At 38.6% G+C, this 25,550-nt stretch overlaps 1 non-coding gene and 2 pseudogenes across 1 annotated transcript; 2 read left to right on the top strand and 1 right to left on the bottom strand.

The window, feature by feature from the left end:
* Positions 1-1,538: 1,538 nt before the first annotated feature.
* Positions 1,539-2,587, top strand: LOC127129396 (GDP-fucose transporter 1-like; annotated as a pseudogene).
* Positions 2,588-2,745: 158 nt separating this feature from the next.
* Positions 2,746-5,216, top strand: LOC127131693 (chaperonin CPN60-2, mitochondrial-like; annotated as a pseudogene).
* Positions 5,217-17,052: 11,836 nt separating this feature from the next.
* Positions 17,053-17,160, bottom strand: LOC127134132 (small nucleolar RNA R71). The gene has a single exon (XR_007807899.1). It is a non-coding gene; the product is annotated as a small nucleolar RNA R71 (small nucleolar RNA).
* Positions 17,161-25,550: the final 8,390 nt, after the last annotated feature.

Consider the following 25,550-nt stretch of genomic DNA (forward strand, 5'->3'; position numbering starts at 1 on the left):
CTTCAATGGAGGTATGGATTCAACTGATCTTGCTCTTGCTCGTGCTTGATCTCACTCCAAATGCTTGCAGAAGAAGGATTGAATACTCAAAAGGTTGTGGATCCCTGGAGATTTGAATTTCAAAACAATGGAAATTCAACCTCAAATTCAAATGAATTTCTTAGGATTATCCTTTGCAATGTGAGGGTTAGAGGTAGGGGATCTGAAATTCTAGTTATCAAACTTTAGATGTCACACGGGTTGTTATGACATCCAATTCTGCACAGACAGGAATTATGCAGAGCTTAAACGTAAGTGCAGTAAATAACACAAGTAATTGTTTACCTAGTTCAGTCCAACATGACCTACATCTGGGAGCTACCAAGCCAGGGAGGAAATCCACTATTAGTAGTATCAATTCAAAGCTAAACTCACTCGTTTACAACTTATCACTTAATCCCTACCCAATTCAATTTCAATCTTACACTAAGATCAGAGTTCCTACTCACTCCCCCTCAATCACCTCAGTGATTACTACCTTTAATCAATATTAAAGACAATTTGAAGTCACACTTCAAACAACTCTTGATTGTGCTTCACAGCTTTAATCAAGATACACATCACTCATGCTTAAAAGCTTTGAGCGACACAACACTTACAACTCAATGAACACCCTATGCCACAGCAATCATCTACTTGATAATGGCTTGGCTTACAAGATACGTCTAATACAAGACTCACAAAAATACAGCAGTGAAGTATGATGGACACACAAAATCTTCACGCCTCAAAATCCCTAAAACTGAATGAAGGAACGCCTTCCTTTTATATTGCAGTACCTGGGCTTTTGCACCTGTATTCTCCTGAATTTAAGGTCACGCGAGTTCCCATAAATTCAACATTTAGGTTACTAACAAATAGGCTATTTGTTAGGTTCATTAAATGTAGCTTGGTTGTTGATTTCCTGGATTTTCTCTCAGCTGTTGAATCCCTGAAGAATAGCCTGAGAAAAAGCTGAAACAGAAAACTGAACAACCTACAATATAACATATGCTGTCAGCACTACGCCAAAAATGACTTTTAACAGCGCATCTTAGACAGCGCTTTTAAAAGAAAGCGCTGTCTAAGGTTAAAATTAAAATAAAACACGGAAAATGTTCCAAAAAAATAATGAAAGCGCTGTCTAAGGGGGGGTCTTAGACAGCGCTTTCTAAAAGCGCTGTCTAAGACCCCCCTTAGACAGCGCTTTTAGAAAGCGCTTTTAAATATAGACCTTAGTCAGCGCTTTTGATAAAGCGCTGTCTAAAGTCTTTAAATTAAAAAAAAAAATTAAAACCAAAAGCGCTGTCCTCTTTCCCTCTTTATTTTTCCTCTACTCATTCTGCTCCCAATTTACACTTCACTGACACACACACACAAACACCAATTTCCTCCAATCCAATCAACCCTAAAAACCCCATTTTTCTCTAGTGTCGGTGATCCACTTCATTTTCAAACACCATAAAAAAAATCCCAACCAATTCACACCATTGTTGAATCCTTCAAAAAAAACCGCAACAATGTCATCATCAACCAAGCCACCGCACTACGCCACAAGCGGTTTGGTAATAGGTTGCGCTCTCTGTTCAAGCTTGTTAGCGATAATCAACAAATACGCCATCACTCAATTCAACTACCCTGGTCTCTTAACCGCTTTACAGTACCTCACTTCAGCTCTCGGCGTTTACCTTTTCGGAAAATTAGGGTTTCTTCATCACGATCCTTTCACCATTCCGATCGCCAAGAAATTCTTCCCTGCCGCACTCATTTTCTTCCTCGCTATCTTCACCAACACGAATCTACTCCGTCACGCTAACGTTGATACCTTCATTGTTTTCAGATCTCTTACCCCTCTTCTTGTTGCTCTCGCTGATACCGCTTTTCGAGGTCAACCTTCGCCTTCTAACCTTACTTTTTTCTCGCTTGTTGTTATTCTTGCTGGTGCCGTTGGTTATGTTGCTACCGATTCGGGTTTTACTCTTACCGCTTATTCATGGGCTTTTGCTTATTTGGTTTCTAACTGGAGAGAATTTTGAGGTTTCGAATGCGATTAATTCGAGTACCGGGAGTTTGTTTGAGATGAATGCGTTTCTTGCGGTTTCTTTGTCTTGTGTGTTTGGTTTGCTTATCAGTTTCTTTGGATTTGCTGCGAGAAAAGCGGTTTCGGCTACTGCTTTTACGGTTACTGGGGTTGTGAATAAGTTTCTCACGGTGGCTATTAATGTGACGATTTGGGATAAGCATGCTAGTCCTGCTGGTCTGGTTTGTTTGCTTTTTACTATAATTGGGGGAGTTCTTTATCAGCAATCGGTTACTGGGAATGGTTCGCAACAACGGGATGCGGTGGTGGTGACTAAGCAGAGTGATATTGAAAGTAATCTTGTTGGTGATGGTGATTTGGAAGATGAGAGTGAAGTAAAGGGTAAACTTGCTTCTTTATGAGTATTTTGTGTTGTTATTTGTTTTTAGTTTAGTACTTGACTTGGTGTTTAAGCTGTAATGAACTATGAATGTTGTCTTTTATTAACAACATTCGGAAAATTTTATATAGCTTGAGGTATTATTTTCATAATGATTTGAAATCTAGGTATTATTTTAACAACATTCGGAGAATGTTGAGAAATAACTCTGCATTGTTCTTCATTTCTTAACTCTTTCTGCAATTTCTCCACTGCTTAATTTTCATAGTTCAAACCTCCCTTGCCTCCAAAGCTAGGTAAGTCATCAATGGCATTGTGTATTATGATGGATCCTGCCACGTTGATTCATGATTTACTACTTGTGCATACTCTCTGATTGAATTTCCAATTATTTTGGATGATTCTGACTGTTAAATTATTGTTCTTTTCGATGCAGAATTGCTAGGACCAGCACTCATCAGGTGAAACACTGTTATTTAATAGCATTTGTTATTTTTTTCTGTTGATTTTTTTTTTGTGATTTTATCCCTTTAATCCTTAATATCTGTTTTTTGTTTTGTTTGTGTTGGATAGATTGGAAGTAGGGTGGCATGGAGCAGAAATTATGCGGCGAAAGAGATCAAGTTTGGCGTTGATGCTCGTGCTTTGATGCTTAAGGGTGTTGAAGAGCTTGCTGAGGCAGTTAAAGTAACCATGGGTCCCAAGGTAACTAAGCAAATCTTCCTTTGATTCAATCATCACACACATTTATTCATTAAGCACTAGTTTTGTTTGTAGCAATGGAAGATAATAGATATCATGTTATACAATATTGACCCATTATTTATTTGGTGCTGATTGTGATTCTTAAAGTTAGGCTTTACGTGTTTGTAGGGACGTAATGTTGTGATTGAGCAAAGTTTTGGTGCCCCTAAAGTGACTAAAGACGGAGTCACTGTTGCTAAGAGCATTGAGTTCAAGGATAAAGTCAAGAATATTGGTGCCAGTCTTGTAAAGCAGGTTGCAAATGCTACCAATGATGTTGCTGGTGATGGTAAGCTGTTATATCCATGATAGATTATACTTTTTAGTTGTTCCTCAGCATTGATTCAGTTTTATAATTGTTAGAAATTAAATTTAAATACTGTCACATTGGACAAGCTGATGTTGAATGGTCTAAATTTTGGCAGGAACCACTTGTGCTACAGTTCTTACCCGGGCAATATTTGCGGAAGGGTGCAAATCAGTTGCAGCTGGAATGAATGCAATGGACTTGAGGCGAGGTATAAATATGGCTGTTGATGCTGTCGTAACAAGCTTGAAAAGCAGAGCACGGATGATTAGCACTTCGGAATAAATAGCTCAGGTCAGTATATCAAATATTTAGAGCTAATAATAAGCATATTCCAAGAAAGTGGAGAAAGTGGAGAAAGTGGAGAAAGTGGAGCTAATAATAGCACTTTTGTATTTTTATTATTGCAATGATAGGTTGGGACAATATCTGCCAATGGAGAGAGAGAAATTGGTGAGTTAATTGCAAAGGCCATGGAGAAAGTTGGCAAAGAAGGTGTAATCACAATTGCAGTAAGTTGTTATATGCTCATCGTGCATAAATAATCATTTATCTAGGTTTTATTTGTTTTATGGATTTGGGAGCATATTGTTATTCATGCAGTGTTTTTATTGTGCCTTTCCTTTTTCCCCTTTATCCTCCAATGGGGTTCATACTTCGGCATGTATGCCATGCACTTTGTGATATGCTGGGATATAACTTTTGAGCTGTTTCAGGATGGCAAGACATTGCTCAATGAGTTGGAAGTTGTTGAAGGAATGAAGCTTGACAGAGGCTATATTTCTCCGTATTTCATTACAAACCAGAAGAACCAGAAATGTGTATGTTCTATATCATTGCCTCTACACAGCATCATTAGAAGTATTTGCATATAATACTTTCTATCAAGCTTGTTAGTCCCACTCTGTCTTCCATTTTTGCTCTGTTATACATATATCTGTTTTCTGGATTGGATTTGTAGCTTGTTTTTAACGTGTAGGCTATTTTCCAACTGTTTCTTTTTTTTCTTAACATGTTCTAACCTCTCAATCTTATCTTTGGTTTATTACTTTTAAGCATACATGTAAAGTATAAACAAATCAATTATAAATTTTTCAACACATTTCTAAAATTTTATCCTGTATTGACAACAACTATATGCTTTCTAAAGTGAAATTGGCATGAGGCTTTATGCTTATTTATCATGACTAACCTCGACATCTATTTGTTTCAACAGGAGCTTGAGGATCCCCTCATTATAATCCATGAGAAGAAAATCTCAAGTATAATTCTATAGTTAAAGTATTAGAATTAGCTTTGAAGGTGGGCAGTGCTATTCACATCACTTTGCATTGAGTTGTAATTGTAAAATATTGATATTATACTAACTTACACTTCCTCATCAACAGAAACAAAGACCTTTATTAATTGTTGCCGAGGATGTGGAAAGTGATGCTCTTGCAACTCTTATTCTAAATAAGCTTCGTGCTGGAATTAAGGTTTGTTTTTCTTATATGTAGATTTACTTTTCTGTTCTTAAGGTAACTTAGATATTTGTTTCATAGTTTAGCTTATCTTAAATGTTTCTTACCCTCATTATATTAGGTATGTGCGATCAAAGCCCCTGGTTTTGGTGAAAACCGGAAATCTGGTCTCCAGGATCTCGCAGTTCTTACAGGAGGCCAAGTAAGTTATGTGTTAGCAATGGAATTATTGCTATGTTTTAGTGTCGTCTTATAAACACATAGAGCAATGGAATAATCTTAAGTGAAATTTTCGTATACCTTAGACAGCGCTTTTGTAAAAAGCGCTGTCTAAGGGGGGGATTAGAAAGCGCTTTAGGCAAAAGCGCTGTCTAAGGGGGGGCTTAGACAACGCTTTTTGAAAAGCGCTGTCTAAGGTATACCTAAAAAAATTAAAATATGAGGGTCTTAGAAAGCGCTTTTGGCCAAAGCGCTGTCTAAGGGGGTGGGGCTTAGACAGCGCTTTTCAAAACCGCTGTCTAAGGTATACCTAAAAAATTTAAAATAAGAGGGTCTTATAAAGCGCTTTTGGCCAAAGCGCTGTCTAAGGGGGGGGGGGGGCTTAGACAGCGCTTTTAAGATTTAAAAAAGCGTTGTCTAAACCTTTAGCAGCGGAGGTTTAGACAGCGCTTTAAAGCGCTGTCTAAGGCTAAAAAAAGCGCTGTCTAAGGTCTTGTTTGTTGTAGTGCAGGAATGAATGTCACGACATTCAGCTTGACATCAAGTTCCATATGCTGAGTCTGTTTTTCCAGAAAACAGACTGTACAATTTTGCTGACCTGTACATGATCAAAATGACCATACTACAATAACAACTTACATTAATAAATGTTAAAGTGTCCAATTTAACATTTACACATTTGGCCTTAAGTTAGTTCTGTTATTCTCTTGAAGAACAGACTAAGTAACATGCTGAAGTATAGCAGAACACCACTCTGTCTAATGTTCAGTAGCTGCTGTCAATGATGAATGTCATAACATCCAGTTTGACATTCAGTCAGTAGGCCTTATGCCAGGCCTGGTCTTTCCTTGATAACCAGACTGGAAATAAATACTAAGTTCTAACAGAACACCAGCTGTTCTATTCCTTAGTATCTGCTGACAGGTATGAATGTCACAGCATCCAGTTTGACATTCAATAAATCATGTGTTAGCTAATCCTGCAGTAACTACTCAAGTGTGTCATGACTTCAGTCAAGACATCAGAGTACAGTTAGATATTCTAACCTACAATGTAGTCACACATACATACCATGTCATGACATCAATCAAGACATTAGTAACCAGCTAGTGTTTTACCATATAATGCAGCCAATTAAGCACCTACAAACTCCCCCTTTGGCAAATTTTTGGCTAAAACACTTTGATCCCCATAACAGAGTTCATAGCAGCGGAATCACACACCTAGCAGGAAATAAGCCTAGCTAATACACTCAGAGTGGCAGCACACTCACACACATGGAAGTTAAATAAAAAAACTTCACAAAGCAGCACACATACAGAAGTTAAATCTAAAATCTAAACTTCAACACACAGCAGCTGCAGGGGAGGGAATCTGTCACGAGAGTCTGTTGTAGAGACCCACTCTGTTTGTCAGGGGTGGTTATTACTCCCCCTTTTTGTCAAAAATGTTGCCAAAGCCAACAACAAAACCAGAGAACAATGACAGAGTTACAGACTTGGTTTTACGCCACAGTTTCAACCAAGTTAGCATCCACTTGATCTTGCTTCACAGCTTTGATCAAGTAATCACCCACTTTTGCTTTACAGTAGGTACCACCATATCAGATGCCATGATTTTGTTTCTGACATCCAGAACCACTCCTGCATGAACAGCATCCTTGAACTCCTGTAGGTACATTGGCCTTCTCACGGTAGGGTGTCTCCTTACCCTCTTGTAGCCACACTTGTTGCAAGTAGCATAGCTGTGATCTGTTGACCAATCAGAGCATAGTACCAATTGTTTAATAGGCAGAGATATTAAACAATACATCCCAAACATCAGTGGTTGGTATAAGGTCTCAGAGAGACATATTCCCAGTTTGCTCCTTAAGTTTTCAAACTGAGTAGCATCCAGAGCCTTTGTAAATATGTCAGCCAGTTGAAGGTCCGTGGCTACATGTTCCAAAGTGATCACCTTGTCTTCCACCAGATCTCTGATGAAGTGGTGCCTAATGTCAATATGTTTGTTCCTGCTGTGTTGGATGGGATTCTTGGAGATATTGATGGCACTGAGATTATCACAGAACAATGTCATGACATTTTGAGTGACATTGTACTCAGTGAGCATCTGTTTCATCCAAACCAGTTGGGAACAACTGCTTCCAGCAGCTATGTATTCAGCCTCTGCAGTGGACAGAGAAACACAATTCTGCTTCTTGCTGAACCAAGATATGGGATTATCTCCTAAGAAGAAACATCCACCTGATGTGCTTTTTCTGTCATCAGCACTCCCAGCCCAGTCAACATCACAGTACCCAGATAGGACATGATCAGACCCATGTGAATACAGCATCCCATAGTCACAAGTCCCATTGATGTACTTGAGAATCCTTTTGACTTGATTCAAGTGGCTCACCATAGGCTCTGCTTGGTATCTAGCACAAACTCCAACTGCATAAGAAATGTCAGGTCTACTTGCAGTTAGGTAAAGTAGGCTTCCTATCATGCTTCTATACAAGCATTGATCAACACCAGGCCCTCCTTCATCTTTGGTTAACTTCAGATGAGTAGGCGCAGGAGTCCTCTTGTGCCTAGCATTATCCATACCAAACTTCTTAACTATGTTCTTGGCATACTTGCTTTGGGAGAGAAACATAGAGTCCTCCATTTGGTTTACTTGCATTCCAAGGAAATAGGTCAGTTCTCCAACTAGACTCATTTCAAACTCGGATTGCATCTGGTGAACAAATTGTTGAACCATTTGTTCTGACATTCCACCAAAGACTATATCATCCACATAGATTTGAGCAATCATGATTTTGCCGTCTTCATCCCTCACAAATAAGGTTTTGTCTATTCCACCTTTTCTGTATCCATTTGAGGTCAGAAATTCGGTCAACCTTTCATACCCATGCTCTAGGTGCTTGTTTCAACCCATACAAGGCTTTCCTCAACTTGTATACATGCTTAGGTTGGTTGGGATCACAGAACCCTTTAGGTTGTTCCACAAAGACTTCTTCATTCAAGTAGCCATTCAAGAATGCACTCTTCACATCCATTTGGAATAGTTTAAACTTCAGGATGCATGCTACCCCTAACAGCAATCTGATGGACTCAAGCCTAGCCACAGGAGCAAATGTCTCATCAAAATCTACCCCTTCAACTTGAGTGTATCCTTGAGCTACTAGTCTTGCTTTATTCCTAGTAATTACTCCTTTCTCATCAGATTTGTTTTTGTAGATCCACTTGGTACCAATGATGTTGGTCCCTTCAGGCCTTGGAACTAGCTCCCATACTTCATTCCTTTTGAACTGCTCAAGTTCCTCTTGCATGGCAATGATCTTGTATTCGTCAGTCAGGGCTTCTTTCACGTTCTTTGGTTCAACCTTGGATACAAAGTAGGAATTTGAGCTTATTCCCCGTGACCTGGTAGTCACACCACTATTGGGATCCCCTATGATAAGATCCTTAGGGTGGTCTTTCTGAATTCTGATAGATGGCACTTTGGTGGTTGCATCTGCCTCACATTCAGGAGGAGGTTCCTCTACTTCTTCAGACTTGACTGGAAAGTCAGTTGAACTGTCAAGGAATGTTTCAACATCCTCCATGACATCGGTTCCTTCCTCTTTATCGTCCACAATAACATTTATGGATTCCATCAGGACATTGGTCCTGTAGTTGAACACTCTGTAGGCTCTGCTGTTAGTGGAGTATCCCAGAAATATGCCCTCATCACTTTTGGGATCTAGCTTCCTTCTCTGTTCACGATCTGTGAGAATGTAACATTTACTTCCAAAGATATGAAAGTACTTCACAGTGGGTTTTCTGCCTTTCCATATTTCATACAGAGTGGAGGAGGTTCCTTTTCTCAAGGTGACTCTGTTGTGAACATAGCACGCGGTATTCATTGCTTCAGCCCAAAAGTGCATGGGGACCTTCTTTGCATGAATCATTACCCTGGCAGATTCTTGAATAGTTCTATTTTTTCTCTCAACTATTCCATTCTGCTGAGGGGTTATAGGGGAGGAGAACTCATGACTTATTCCTTCAGAAGAGCAAAAATCATCAAACTTGGAATTCTTGAACTTCGTACCATGATCACTTCTAATCCGGACCACACAACTGTCCTTTTCCCTTTGAAGTCTTATGCACAGGTCTTTGAAGACATCAAACGTATCTGACTTCTCTCTGATGAAGCTTATCCACGTGTATCTGGAATGGTCATCAACCACCACGTAGGAATATTTCTTCCCACCAAGGCTTTCAACCTGCATGGGTCCCATTAAATCCATGTGCAGCAGTTTCAGAACTCTGGAGGTTGTGGGATGTCCCAGCTTCGGATGTGACATCTTGGTTTGCTTGCCCACCTGGCATTCACCACAGATTCTTCCTTCATCAATGAGCAGCTTTGGGATCCCTCTGACTGCTTCCTTGGATATAATCTTCTTCATTCCCCGTAAGTGGAGATGTCCAAGACGTCTATGCCACACCTTCACCTCCTGTTCTTCCTTGGTTGAGGAGCATATTGTTGAAAAGTTAGAGACTTTAGGTTCCCACAGATAACAGTTATCTTTGGACCTGGTTCCTCTCATAACTTTCTGATTGTCACCATTAGTCACAATGCATAGCTCCTTAGTAAACTGAACATGAAACCCTTGATCACACAGCTGACTTATGCTGATGAGGTTTGCAGTTAGTCCTCTTACTAACAACACATTATTCAATTTTGGAACTCCAGAGCAGTCCAGCTTACCCACACCTTTTATTTTACCTTTGGCACCATCACCAAAGGTCACATAGCTGGTAGTGTGAGGTTGAATATCCACCAGTAGATTTTCCATACCAGTCATATGTCTTGAGCATCCACTGTCAAAGTACCAGTCTTCTCTGGTAGAAGCCCTTAGAGCAGTGTGTGCTATCCTAGCATACCATTGTTGCTTCTTGATGGGAACATATCGCTTATATGGTTTATGCTTAGGCCTGACATGTGAGGCTTGGTTAGGGAAACCATGAATCCAGTAGCAGAAGGCTTTTATATGACCAAGCCTACCACATTGGTGACACCTCCACTCCTGGTATTTCCTCTTCTGATGATCATTCATCCTAGTTCCTCGATGTTGAGACATTGGCTTTGACTTCCGCTTGAACTTCTGAACTTTAGCCTTTGGGCGTTTGTGTTCAGCTGAGGTTCTTTTCCCAAATCCTAGGCCAGATTTGGTTCCAGATTGCTGTCCCACCTTTAGAATCTCTTCCAAGGTGTCAGTTCCCTTATTCATCATTCTGATGGATTTAGTCATTTGATTCAGCTTGGAGGTCAGCATGGCTATCTCACCATTTAGACCCTCTATGACAGACAGTTGCTTCTGTCTCTCATCTTCCAGTTCCTTGATGAGTTTCTTCTGCTTTTCTCCTTGTGCACGCACTTCTGCACTGGTGGTACACAGCTTCTTATAGGTTGCAGCAAGTTCTTCAATGGTCAGTTCATCTGCACTTGATTCATCATCAGAGGCACAAACACTGGTTAGTGCAGTGACATGTTTGGCAGATTCTCCTTCAGATTCACTTTCAGAATCTCCTTCAGACCATGTGATAGTTAGCCCCTTCTTTTGCATCTTGAGATAAGTAGGACATTCAGCTCTGACGTGTCCATACCCTTCACAACCATGACACTGGATTCCCTTGCCTTGGTTGAACTTTTCTTCAGAAGTTGATCTTTTCCTGATGTCAGACGGGATGTTCTTGACATTAGGTCTCCCTCTTTGATCAATCTTCTTCACGAACTTGTTGAACTGTCTCCCAAGCATGGCTAAAGCTTTTGATATACTTTCATCACCTTCAGTATATCCTGCTTCTGACTCCTCTTCAACATTAGAAACAAAAGCTATGCTTTTGTTCTTCTTTTCAGCATTCTCACACAAGCCCATTTCAAAGGTTTGGAGAGAACCAATGAGCTCATCCACCTTCATATTGCAGATGTCCTGCGCCTCCTCTATGGTTGTGACCTTCATAGCAAATCTCTTAGGCAAGGACCTGAGAATCTTTCTTACAAGTTTCTCTTCAGCCATTTTCTCACCTAGTCCACCAGAGGTGTTTGCAATTTCAAGAATATTCATGTGAAAGTCATGAATAGTCTCATCCTCTTTCATCCTCAGATTTTCAAACTTGGTGGTCAGCATCTGAAGTTTGGACATCTTCACCTTGGAAGTACCTTCATGAGTTACCTTGAGAGTATCCCAAACTTCCTTAGCTAGTTCACAGTGGTGCACCAGCCTGAAGATGTTCTTACTGATTCCATTGAATAATGCATTTAGGGCCTTGGAATTTCCAAGAGCTAATGCCTCTTGCTCCTTGTCCCACTCTTCTTCAGGAATCTGCACACTGACTCCATCTTCACCTGTCCTCATTGGATGTTCCCATCCTTTGTTGACAGCTCTCCAGACTTTGCTGTCTAGAGACCTTAAGAAGGCTATCATACGAGGCTTCCAGTCATCATAATTAGAGCCTTCCAACATGGGTGGTCTATTTGAGTGTCCTATATCCTTGTCCATGGTACTAGAAAGTAACTTCCCTAGATCTCACCCAGAAATTCACAGGCAGGGTGCCTGCTCTGATGCCAATTGAAATTCTAGTTATCAGACTTTAGATGTCACACGGGTTGTTATGACATCCAATTCTGCACAGACAAGAATTATGCAGAACTTAAACGTAAGTGCAGTAAATAACACAAGTAATTGTTTACCCAGTTCAGTCCAACATGACCTACATCTGGGGGCTACCAAGCCAGGGAGGAAATCCACTATTAGTAGTATCAATTCAAAGCTAAACTCACCCGTTTACAACTTATCACTTAATCCCTACCCAATGCAATTTCAATCTTACACTAAGATCAGAGTTCCTACTCACTCCCCCTCAATCACCTCAGTGATTACTACCTTTAATCAATATTAAAGACAATTTGAAGTCACACTTCAAACAACTCTTGATTGTGGCTTCACAGCTTTAATCAAGATACACAACACTCATGCTTAAAAGCTTTGAGCGACACAACACTTACAACTCAATGAACACCCTATGCCACAACAATCATCTACTTGATAATGGCTTGGCTTACAAGATACGTCTAATACAAGACTCACAAAAATACAGCAGTGAAGTATGATGGACACACAAAATCTTCACGCCTCAAAATCCCTGAAACTGAATGAAGGAACGCCTTCCTTTTATATTGCAGTACCTGGGCTTTTGCACCTGTATTCTCCTGAATTTAAGGTCACACGAGTTCCCATAAATTCAACATTTAGGTTACTAACAAATAGGCTATTTGTTAGGTTCATTAAATGTAGCTTGGTTGTTGATTTCCTGGATTTTCTCTCAGCTGTTGAATCCCTGAAGAATAGCCTGAGAAAAAGCTGAAACAGAAAACTGAACAACCTACAATATAACATATGCTGTCAGGAATGAATGTCACGACATTCAGCTTGACATCAAGTTCCATATGCTGAGTCTGTTTTTCCAGAAAACAGACTGTACAATTTTGCTGACCTGTACATGATCAAAATGACCATACTACAGTAACAGCTTACATTAATAAATGTTAAAGTGTCCAATTTAACATTTACACATTTGGCCTTAAGTTAGTTCTGTTATTCTCTTGAAGAACAGACTAAGTAACATGCTGAAGTATAGCAGAACACCACTCTGTCTAATGTTCAGTAGCTGCTGTCAATGATGAATGTCATAACATCCAGTTTGACATTCAGTCAGTAGGCCTTATGCCAGGTCTGGTCTTTCCTTGATAACCAGACTGGAAATAAATACTAAGTTCTAACAGAACACCAGCTGTTCTATTCCTTAGTATCTGCTGACAGGTATGAATGTCACAGCATCCAGTTTGACATTCAATAAATCCTGTGTTAGCTAATCCTGCAGTAACTACTCAAGTGTGTCATGACTTCAGTCAAGACATCAGAGTACAGTTAGATATTCTAACCTACAATGTAGTCACACATACATACCAGGTCATGACATCAGTCAAGACATTAGTAACCAGCTAGTGTTTTACCATATAATGCAGCCAATTAAGCACCTACAGGATCAAAGCTGGCACGAATGTGTATCTAATGTTGAGCATATGAGGCTCTATTTATAGCTGAATCCATTACTTTTTGCACACTTGAAATCCACTTTCCAAATTTGGTCATTGATGATGCATGGGTGCATGGGCGCGTATATGCCCATAAAATCATTGCCATAAGTCCACAAATGAGTGTGAGATAGTCTGAATTCAACTTGGATTGCAAGGCAAGTGTGTGTGAGGATTTGAAGTTTGATTCTTGCCAAGTGATGACACCATGTTCATGCCATGCGCAACCTATGCATTCCTTGTCCAAAATGAAGGAATTTAAGCTCTTTGGAAAGGTGAGGTCAAGAGGAACAACTTTCATGTTCAACACTTTTCCATTTGGAGTTTTTAACTTGAATAAATTTGAGGTGGAAGTTTGGAAATTTTTGACATATCAAAATTTTTCTAAGTGTCAAGCCATATGTCTCAATATTCCACCTTGCTTAACTTTTTTTGCAAGCTTCAAATGAGAAAAGTGTATTCATCAAAGTTGTAGATATTTCAAATTAATTCAAAATGGTCACCAATTTCATGTAATTTGGATTTGAAATGATAGAGTTATGCATTTTTGAAGTTTGGAAAAATCACTTGATCAATGGTATAGGTCAAAAGTGACCTATAATGTAACCTCATATCACATGCTCAAAAAAGTTGAATTAGATCACACTCCAAACATAAACGTTGAAGTAGACACATTGAATTTGATTGTGAAACTTGGAAATATTTCATCTTATAAAAATTGAGCAAGTTATGGTCTTGGGAAGTTGACTTTCAAATTAGGGTTTAGACAAAATGACCTATAATGTTTCAACATAGAAAATGATTTTCCAAGAAAAACTAGATCTAGGTCTCAACATGAAAGTTGTTTGAAATGTCATTTAGAGTAAGTGTTCTCTTGGAATAATTTTCATATGGTGAAATTGTAGGAGATAAGGTCTAGGGAGACCCAGTTTTGATCAGATGAATTCATCTGGCCAACCACCATCAACCAACTTGCTAACTTCCAATTCTCTTGACTTTCTAGGCTCATGGTAGGTCATATATGCATAAGATGATGAATTTTGAAGTCTCCCTTGAGAAATTTGATCAATTGGTGAGATAGCTGGTTGGAGAAGTTACTCAAGATATCTAGTCAAACTAGGGTTTCCAAGGCAAATCACCCTCAAACTCTTAAAGAAAACTTGATCAATATAACATGTAGAGAACATTGGGACCCATATATGATGCTTGTAACCATTCTTGGATCAATTCTTGGTTGTGCTTTTTGTTCATGAGGGTCTCAAACCCTAGATGTGAACTTGATGAATCAATGGGATCATGCCCTTCCTACAAAAGAGTTAGGAAAATACAAAGACATATTTTTGATATTTTGGTTAGTGAAATGATAAAATACAAGTATGATACAATCACAAAGAGCTTGGTGATCTCTCCCAAAACAAACCGCATGAAGGAGGGGTAAGGAGAATGCCAAGGTATGATCCCAATGTTAATCCTTATGATGAAATTTCATGAGGGATCTTAGGGTCAAAATTGGGGTCTTATAGTGTTTTTCTTAAACGATGGCACTGTGAGCTGGAAAAGTTCAAAGCAAGATACAATTGTTGATTCTACAACTAAGGCCGAGTATATTGCTGCCTCAAGTGCAACAAAGGAAGCTGTTTGGATCAAAAAGTTCATTAGTGAACTTGGCATAGTTCCTAGTATCGTGGATCCCATTGGTCTATATTGTGATAACAATGGTGCTATCGCACAAGCTAAGGAGCCTAGATCTCACCAAAGATCCAAACACATACTTAGGCGTTATCACCTAATTCGAGAGATAATAGATAGAGGAGATGTGAAAAATATGCAGAGTGCCTAAACTTGACAATATTATTGACCCACTGACAAAGCCTCTTGCACAGCAGAAGCATGATGGCCATACTAGATCTATGGGCATTAGGGGTATGCCTGATTAGCTCTAGTGCTAGTGGGAGATTATTGGTGTAACCCCTAGAGGCCAATACTTTTGGTACTTATATCGAATTATTTATTAATAATAAAAGGCTCTTTCTTTATTATGTTTGTTTAATAAAGTCCATAGAATAGATAGTCTGTTTAATGTATCAAGTGTGACTTAATCATGAGATCCCATTAAACATAAGGACATTATTCTTAAAGTATCTGTAGTCGAGCTTTGTTATGAAGTAGGATAACATTAAAATATTAAGACTATTATGTATATAAACTGATGATCATATCTCATGGATCATGGATAAGGAGTTATCAAGTCTTAAACATAGGTATGGATATTAGGAGTAATATTTATACTGGATTGACCCTCTATGAGAATACCATATAAATTGTTATGCAAAGTGTCATAAGTTATTCTCATGGTGATAGTGGTGTATGCCACCCTTCGACGTGAAACCACTATGGACCCTAGATGTAGAGTCGAGTGCTTTATTGCTAATCAAACATTGTCCGTAACTGGATGACCATAAAGACAGTTGACGGGTACTCCACGAAGCATGCTGAGGGACATGAGTGACCTAGATAGAATTTTCCCATCCTGCGTAACAGGATAAATGTCTACGGTCCCAATAGTGAACTGGACAAGGATGACACGGTCTATGCCTTGTGTTCAATATAGACATAAGGGCAAAAAGGTAATTGTACATATAAGTATTATCACAAAAGGATTTGTCAGATCACATGACATTTTTCATGTCTTGGGTAGCAGTGATGTGTTGCTAGATACCGCTCACTATTTATTATGTTAAATACGTGATTTAATATAATTGCTAATGTCGCGAAAACCTACAGGGTCACACACAAAAGGAGAGATTGATGAGAGATAGATTAAATAAGGAACACCGTAAGGTACGGTGCACTTAAGTTAATTATAGAACATCGTAAGGTACGGTATACTTAAGTAGATACGAAATATGGTAAGGTACCACGTGCTTAAGTGATTTTGGCATATCATAAGATATGGGTCACATACACTTAAGTGGGCTTTTTAGCTTGCAGCCCACACAAGTGGTTCTATAAATAGAACCCTTGTGCAGAAGCATATGTATAGTTGAAATTTCATTTCTCTCTCTCTCTCTCTCTCTCTCTCTTTCTCTCTCTTTCTTTCTCTCTTCTCTCTCTCTCTCTCTCTCTCTCTCTCTCTCTCTCTCTCTCTCTCTCTCTCTCTCTCTCTCTCTCTCTCTCTCTCACTCAAAGCCTTCATTCGTAGCAGCTAGCACTGAGATTGAAGGAATTCGTTCGTGTGGACTGAGTAGAGGCGTTGTCACCATTCAACGTTCGTGATCACTCCTTAGATCTGCATCAAAGGTTTCAATCGCCACAAGAGGTAACGATTATATCACTGATCATGCCCTTTCCTAAGAATCACTAAAGGAGAAATTTTTTAATTTCTGGTGTGTTTTGGATCGCTATTCTCTTTTAGTTTAGTCTCAGGACGAACCATGCTGAAGCATTGGTCCACCTACAATCCAAGCAAACTCTTTTGAACTAAAACCGTCTCTGGTGCATATTGTGCAATAAAACCGATTCTCTAGAGATCCCACTAAGGACCCCAAATCTTCATTTATCAGTGTTTGTATAATATGCAGATACATTAAAGAGTAGTGATGCAAATCCATAACCCATTAGACTAAGTTTTTTTTTCCATTTTCCCTAAGAGATAGAGTTAGATCATGGATACAATATCTACCCGCGAATTTAATCACCACTTGGAATAAACGCAAAATGGTATTCTTAGCCATATATTTTCCACCAAGCAAACACCGGTATTAAGGAATCATATAATTATGTTTAAACAAACCGAAGGAGAAACACTTTTTGATGCATGGGAAGGATATAAACATATGATAAGACTATGTCCTCATCACAGATTAGAACAATGGATTATCATTCATACTTTCTATAATGGTTTACTATACAACACCAGAATGACCATAGATCTTGCTGTTGGCAGAGCCTTAATGAACAAACCCTTTGAAGAAGCCTATAAACTTATTGAAAACATAGATCAGAATCATTACCAATGGGGAACTGAGAGAGTTCAAGTCGAGAAAAACCAACAGAAAAGAGGAATGTCCTAAGTTAATAGAATTGATCATGTAAATGCTAAAGTCGAGACACTTACCCAAAAGATCGACAATTTAACTATAACCACTCCAACCATTGTAGCTATTGTAGCCCCAAACTACAAAATTTGTGGAGTCCAATGACATATGATCACTAATTGCCAAATCTTGACTGGAACTACACTAGACCATGTCAATTATGCATAAGGAAATCCTTATTCCAATACCTATAATCTTGGATGGAGGAATCATCCAAACTTTTATTACAAGAACAATAATGAATTGTTTGCGCCAAACCCTCCACCTACAAACCCTCTAAGTTATCAAAAGGGAAATGCTAAAGCTTATCTTTCTTCTAGAAAGTCAAACTTAGAACTTATGATGGAAAACTTCATTGCATCCTAAACCCAGCAGAACAAAAGACTTCATGAATCAAAACGTTCATACCAACGAGCTAGTAAAACAATTAGCAAATAAGGTTGAAGCCATGTCTATGCATAACAAGATGTTGAAGACTCAAATCTCTTAAGTTGCCCAGCAACAAGCAACCACTGCTGCTCCAGCTGGCACATTTCCAAGATAACCTCAACTAAATCCTGAGGGACATGCAAACGTTATCACACTACAAAGTGAGACAAATTTAAATGGACCAGTAGACCAAAGAGTTGAGCACCTTATGATGTATATGGGAGTAGAGGAAGAACATGAAAAGGTTACTGATGGGAGTCAAGTAAGAAAAAATAACTGAAGAGGAAGAGACTATCACTAATAAGGATGCCATCGATAAAGAGAAACCTTATGTACCTCCACCTTCATATAAACCAAAGATACCATACCCTCAAAGACTAGCTAAAACCAAGAGTCAGGGTCAATTTAAGTAATTCATCGAGCTTCTAAAACAACTTCATGTTACAATACCTTTCATTAAGGTCATTACTCAAATGCCCTCATATGCTAAGTTCCTAAAAGAGATCTTATCGAATAAGAAGAAATTTGAAGATGATGAGATAGTTGTACTCAACACAGAATGAAATGCCATTATCCAAAACAACATGCCACCTAAATTGAAAGACACTGATGGTTTTTTTATTCCTTGTGTAATAGGCAAGTTTGTTATCGACAATGCATTATGTGATCTCGGAGCTAGTGTCAGTTTGATGCCTCTTTCCATATGTAAAAACCTAAAGCTAGGAGACTTGAGACCCATTAGAATGTCCCTTTAATTGGAAAATATTTATGTTAAGTACCTTATGGGAATTCTAGAAAATATTCTAGTTCACATTGGCCAATTCTATATACCCATTGACTTCATAGTCATCGATATAAAGGAAGATTCTAATATACCTATCATTTTAAGACCACATCCGGTGCGAGAATAGACGTGAAATGAGGGAAGTTAACATTTGAGGTAGAGAAGAGAAAATCGAATTTATCCTTTCGTAATTTATAAACACCCCTGCTATAGACGACACTTGTTATTTTGTAGACATCATTGATGAATGCATAAAAGAGTTATCATCCGCACCTCTTCAGCCAATTATAGAATTAGTAGAACTTTCAGTCGAAGAAATGAAAGATGAGGATGAATACCATAGTCGATACATTGATGATGACCTAAGAGAATTCTTAGAACTTACACCTGATCCAATGCTAAGCCCTAAGCAACCATCAGTAGAACTTAAGGTTTTTCATAAGAATCCAAGATATGAGTTTCCTGACGAACAAATTGATCACCCGATCATAGTTAGTGCCAATCTCAATGATGAATAAACCAAGAGACGTTTGACAGTATTAAGGAAATATCATGTGACTTTAGGTTATAACATTTCCGATCTAAAAGGGATAAGCCCCTTTGTGTGCATGCATACAATTATGCTAGAAGAGGACTCCAAAACCTCTAAAGAGCGTCAGAGGAGGATCAATCCTATCATGAGCGATGTAGTAAGGAAATAAGTACTAAAGTTGCTAGAAGCTGGAATAATCTATCCAATCTCATATAGTCAATGGGTTAGCCCAGTGCATGTTGTCCCTAAAAAAGGATGTATTACAGTTGTAAAAAGTGATAAGGGAAAGTCTGTAGCTAAAAACATAGGAACTTGATGGTGTATATGTATAAACTATAGGAAGCTAAACAAAGCAACTCGGAAGGACCATTTACCCCTTCTGTTCATTGATCAAATTCTTGAATGTTTAGATAGACATTCATATTTTTGTTATTTAGACTGATACTATGGATTTTTCCAAATTCTGATTCACCCAGATGACCAAGAGAAAATAAATTTTACATGTCCTTATGGAACTTTCGCCCACCGTCGAATTCCATTTGGACTATGAAATTCTCCCACAAACTTCCAGAGATGCATGATAACAATATTCACAGACTCTTAGATAACATCATGAAAGTTTTTATGGATGATTTTTCCGTATGTGGATCTACTTTTGAAGGATGCCTAGCTAACTTAGAAAAAGTTATGGAAAGGTGCGTGGAGGTCAACCTAGTACTAAATTGGGAAAAATGCCACTTCATGGTGAAGGAAGGCATAGTCCTAGGATATATAGAGTCTGAAAGAGGAATTGATGTTGATAAGGCTAAGATAGAAGTCATAGAGAACCTCTAACCACCTAAAATGGTTAGAGAGGTTAGAAGGTTTCTTGGACACGCCAGTTTTTTACCAACGCTTTATAAAAGACTTCTCTAGGATTACTAAACCTTTGACCGATGTTCTGATGAAAGATGTTGAACTCATATTCGATGAAAAATGCCTTAAATCTTTTAATATCCTTAAACGTGCATTAATCTTTACCACTATTATGCAACCTCCTGATTGGAGTCAACCGTTTGAGATTATGTGCGATGCCAGTGACTATGATGTTGGTGTTGTCTTAGGACAACATAAAGATAAGAAATTAATGTCATATATTATGCAAGCATAACTTTAGACGCTGCTCAAATGAATTATGCAACAACTGAAAAAGAACTTTTAGCCGTAGTTTTCGCGATCGATAAATACCATTCTTACTTAGTAGGAACAAAAATTATCATCTCGCAAACCACGCGCGCTATAAGATATATACTAAGCAAAAAGGATTCAAAACCAAGACTACTTAGGTGGATCTTATTGTTATAGAAATTCCATTTGGAAATCCGAGACAAGAAATGAACCGAAAACACGGTAGCTGACCATCTCTCAAGGTTAAAGAATTTAAAACCAGACCATGTACCCATAAACGATGACTTTACTTATGATAAACTGGTCGTGTCAATTGACATCGAAGGGATGATTTATGATCACTACCATGAATATCTTAAAGCTCAATACTCAGACGTTGATACCATGATAGAAGAGGAAGATTCCTTAGTGCACAAGACTGTACCCTGGTACGTTGACTATCTAAACTACTTGGCAGCCAAAGTTCTACCTCTTGATATGACCTACCAACAGAATAAAAGATTCTTCCATGACCTAAAACATTTTTATTGGGACGAACCACTCTTTTTCAAAAGAAGAGCCGATGGCCTTTTCTTCTGTTGCGTTCTTGAGGAGGAAATAAAAAGCATTATAAACCATTGTCATTCTTCTCCTTATGGAGGACGCGCAAGCAAGTCAAAGACATGCGCTAAAATTTTCAAAGCTAGGCTATATTGGCCCACCATATGACGCGATGTCCATTATATGGTCAAAAATTATGACCGTTGCCAACGCACCGAAAACATTTCCAGACGTGATGAAATATCTTTAAACAACATATTAGAAGTTAAGGTCTTTGATGTGTGTGGTATAGATTTTATGGGTCCGTTCCCATCTTCAATAGGAAATAAATATATATTCGTAGCCGTTGATTATGTATCCAAATGGATAGAGGCCATAATGTCTCCAGCAAACGATGCACAAGTAGTTCTAAAAATGTTTAAAATAATTTTTTCCCTAGATTTGGAGTACCTAGGTTAGTCGTAACTGATGGAGGATCACATTCTATATCTAAGATATTTGAGACACTCCTACACAAATATGGGGTAAGACATCGAGTTGCCACACCTTAGCATCCACAAACAAGTGGGCAAGTAAAGATTTCTAACAGAGAGATCAAGCAGATTCTAGAAAAGACTGTTGCTACCTCTAGAAATGATTGGTAAGCTAAATTAAATAAAGCATTATGGACATATAGAACATCCTACAAGACGCCTATAGGAACTACATCCTTTAAGCTTGTGTATGGAAAATCACATCACCTACCGGTCGAGCTAGAACATAAGGCCTATTGGGCCATAAAGACCCTAAACACGGATTATCAAGTCGCTGGTGGAAAGAGGATACTAGATATCCATGAACTAGAATAACTGAGGTTAGACTCCTACGAAAGTGCCAAGATATATAAAGATATAACTAAAAGATGGCACGATAAGTGCATCACTAGGCGGGGTTTCTCAATAGGAGAGTTAATACTCCTGTTAAACTCCAGATTAAGGTTATTTCCAGGAAAATTAAGTTTCTGATGGTCGGGACCGTTCGAGGTAGTAAAAGTTATGCAATTTGGAGCAGTCAAAATATGGAGTAAGTCAACAGGACCATTTATAGTAATTGGGTAGAGGCTCAAACTGAAGGAGAATTGCCATCCAAGGCGCAACGGAATTTAAAAATTTCTCCATTTAGTGATCCTTACGAATGGGCATGATCAGTGATAGAATCGTTACCTCTTGTGGCGATTCAAACCTTTGGTGCAGATCTCTGATAATGATCAAAACCTTTGATACAGATCCACAGAGTGATCACGAACGTTGAACGATGAGAACGTCTCTACCCAGTCCACACGAACGGATTCCTTCAATCTCAGTGCTAGCTGGTACGAATGAAGGCTTTGAGTGAGAGAAAAAGAGATACGAAATTCCAACTCCACAGTTGTGTTATATTCCCATACAATGCTTCTGCACAAGAGTTCTATTTATAGAACCACTTGTGTGGGCTTCAAGCCAAAAAGCCCACTTAAGTGTATTTTGGCCCATATCTCATAATATGCCAAAATCACTTAAGTATTTGGTACATTACCATACTTCGTATTCTACTTGAGTGCACCGTACCTTACGGTGTTCCTTAATTACTCTATTTCTCATCAATCCGTCCTTTGTGTGTGACCCTGTAGGTTTTCGCGACGTTGGCAACTATATTAGATCACGCATTTAACATAATAAACAGTGAGCGGTATCTAGCAACACATCACTGCTGCCCAAGTCACGAAAATGTCATGTGATCTGATAAAACCTCCTGTGATAATAATTATGTGTATAATTACCCCTTTTCCCTTATGTCTATATTGAACACAAGGTATAGACCGTGTCACCCTTGTCCAGTTCAATATTGGGCCCATAGACATTTATCCTGTTACGCAGGATGGGCAAATTCCATCTAGGACACTCATGTCCCTCAACATGCTTTGTGGAGTACCCATCAACTGTCTTTATGGTTATCCAGTTACGGATAACGTTGGATCAGCAATAAAGCACTCGACTCTACATCTAGGATCCATAGTGGTTTCAGGTTGAAGAGTGGTATACACTATTATCACCATGAAAATAACTTATGACACTTTGCATAACTTTCTATATAGTATTCTCATAGCGGGTCAATCCGGTATAAATATTACTCCTAATATTCATACCTATGTTTAAGACTTGATAACTCTTTATCCATGATCCATGAGATGTGATCATCAGTCTACAAACATAATAGTCTTAATGCTTTAATGTTATCCCACTTCACACTAAAGCTCGACTACGGATACCTTAAGAATAGTGTCCTTATGTTTAATGTGCTCACATGATTAAGTCACACTTAATACATTAAACGGACTATCTATTCCAGGGACTTCATTAATCAACCATAATAAATAAAATGCCTTTTATTATTAATAAATAGTTCGATACAAGTACCAAAACTATTGGCCTCTAGGGCTTACACCAACAATCTCCCACTAGCACTAGAGCCAATCAGGCATACCCCTTATGCCCATTGATCTAGTATGGCCATCATGCTTCTGCTGTGCAAGAGGCTTCAATAGTGGGTTAGCAATATTGTTAAGTGTTGTTACTCTACATATTTTCACATCTCCTCTATCTATTATCTCTCGAATGAGGTGATAACGCCTGAGTATGTGTTTGGATCGTTGGTGAGATCTAGGCTCTTTAGCTTGTGCGATAGCACCATTGTTATCATAATAGAGACCAATGGGATCCATAATGCTAGGGACTATGCCAAGTTCACTAATGAACTTTTTGATCCAAACAGCTTCCTTTTCTGCACTTGAGGCATCAATATACTCGGCCTCGGTTGTAGAACCAGCAACTGTATCTTGCTTTGAACTTTTCAAGCTCACAGCGCCACCATTTAAGCAAAACACATAACCATTGGAATCATTCATATTAAAGCGTCTCCGCACTTTGTCTATGTACTCTGACTTAGGCCAAGCATTTTATGATCTATCTCTATAGATTCTGATTCCTAATTTATAGGCTGCTTCACCTAGGTCCTTCATAGAAAAGCATTTCCCCAACCAAGACTTTACTTGTTGCAGGGTAGGGATATCGTTTCCAATGAGTAATATGTCATCTACATATAATATCAGGAATACGATCATGCTCCCACTAACCTTCTTGTAGACACAAGGCTCATCTTCGTTCTTGATGAATCCATATTGTTTTACTGTTTCATCAAAACGAAGATTCCATGAGTAGGTCACAGGCTCATCTTGATCCATGAGTAATACATCACCTTGATCAGATATCCATATATCTCAGGTAGGTGATGTATCCTGCCTGACCTACGCTAGTCTTGTTCTACTTGAGCAGGTTGCTCTTACACAACTACTTGCGTTTCCTGCTCTAATTCCTCCATAGGTGTATCGATGCTTTGTGATTCTAGAATTTCTTCAAGCTTTACTTTCCTCCCACTGGTTCCTTTGGAAATAAAATCCTTTTCTAGGAAAACTCCAGTTCGAGCGACAAACACTTTGCCCTCAGAAGGTTTGTAGAAGTGATACCCTCTTGTTTGTTTAGGATACCTCACAAATAAGCATTTGTCAGATTTGGGCTCAAGCTTAGTTGAAATTTGTCGTTTCACATAAACTTCGCAACCCCAAATCTTCATGTAAGACATATGTGGTTTCTTACCACTCCATATCTCATATGGTGTCTCTTCAACCTTTTGGATGGAACACAGTTAAGTGTATAAACTGATATCAATAGTGCATGTCCTCAAAAGGAGTTTGGAAGATCGACGTGACTCATCATGGATCGGACCATGTCCAACAGGGTTCGATTTCTTCTCTCAGATACACCATTCCATTGGGGTGTTCCAGGAGGAGTAAGTTGGGATAGGATCCCACACTCTTTCAGATGGTCATCAAACTCTAGGCTTAAATACTCACCACCTCGATCTGATCGAAGAGTTTTAATATTCTTACCTAGTTGGTTTTGTACTTCATTCTTGAATTCCTTGAACTCTTCAAAGGACTATGATTTGTGTTTCATTAAATACACATAACCATATCTACTGAAATCATCAGTAAATGTGATGAAGTACTGAAAACCTCCTCTGGCTGGCATGTTCAGTGGTCCACATACATCAGTATGTATGAGGGCCAAAGGATCATTAGCTCTTTCACCTTTTCCTGTGAATGGAGACTTTGTCATCTTTCCAATTAAACAAGATCTGCATGTCTCATATGATTCATAATCAAAAGAGTCCAACAGTCCATCTTTATGGAGTTTGGAAATGCGTTTCTCATTTAAGTGGCCTAATCGACAATGCCAAAGGTAAGTTGGATTTAACTCATTAGGTTTCATCCTTTTAGTATTAATGTTATAAATAGGCATTTCAAGATCAGGACATATAATCCATTGTTCATTTGTGCAGTAGCATAGAATATATCATTCAAATAAATTGAGCAACAATTGTTCTTTATTATGAATGAAAAACCAAACTTGTCCAAACAAGAAACGGAAATAATATTCGTGCTAATTGTAGGTACATAATAACAGTTCTCTAACTGAATTATTAAACCACTAGGTAAAGTCAATACATAAGTCCCTACAGCTAAAGTAGCAACCTTTGCTCCATTGCCAACTCGTAGGTCAACTTCACCTTTTGCCAAATCTCTACTTCTTTTCAGCCCCTGCACATTTGTATAAATGTGAGAACCGCAT

The sequence above is a fragment of the Lathyrus oleraceus genome, chromosome 3 (assembly GCF_024323335.1).
Source record: "Lathyrus oleraceus cultivar Zhongwan6 chromosome 3, CAAS_Psat_ZW6_1.0, whole genome shotgun sequence".
Classification (NCBI taxonomy): Eukaryota; Viridiplantae; Streptophyta; class Magnoliopsida; order Fabales; family Fabaceae; genus Lathyrus; species Lathyrus oleraceus.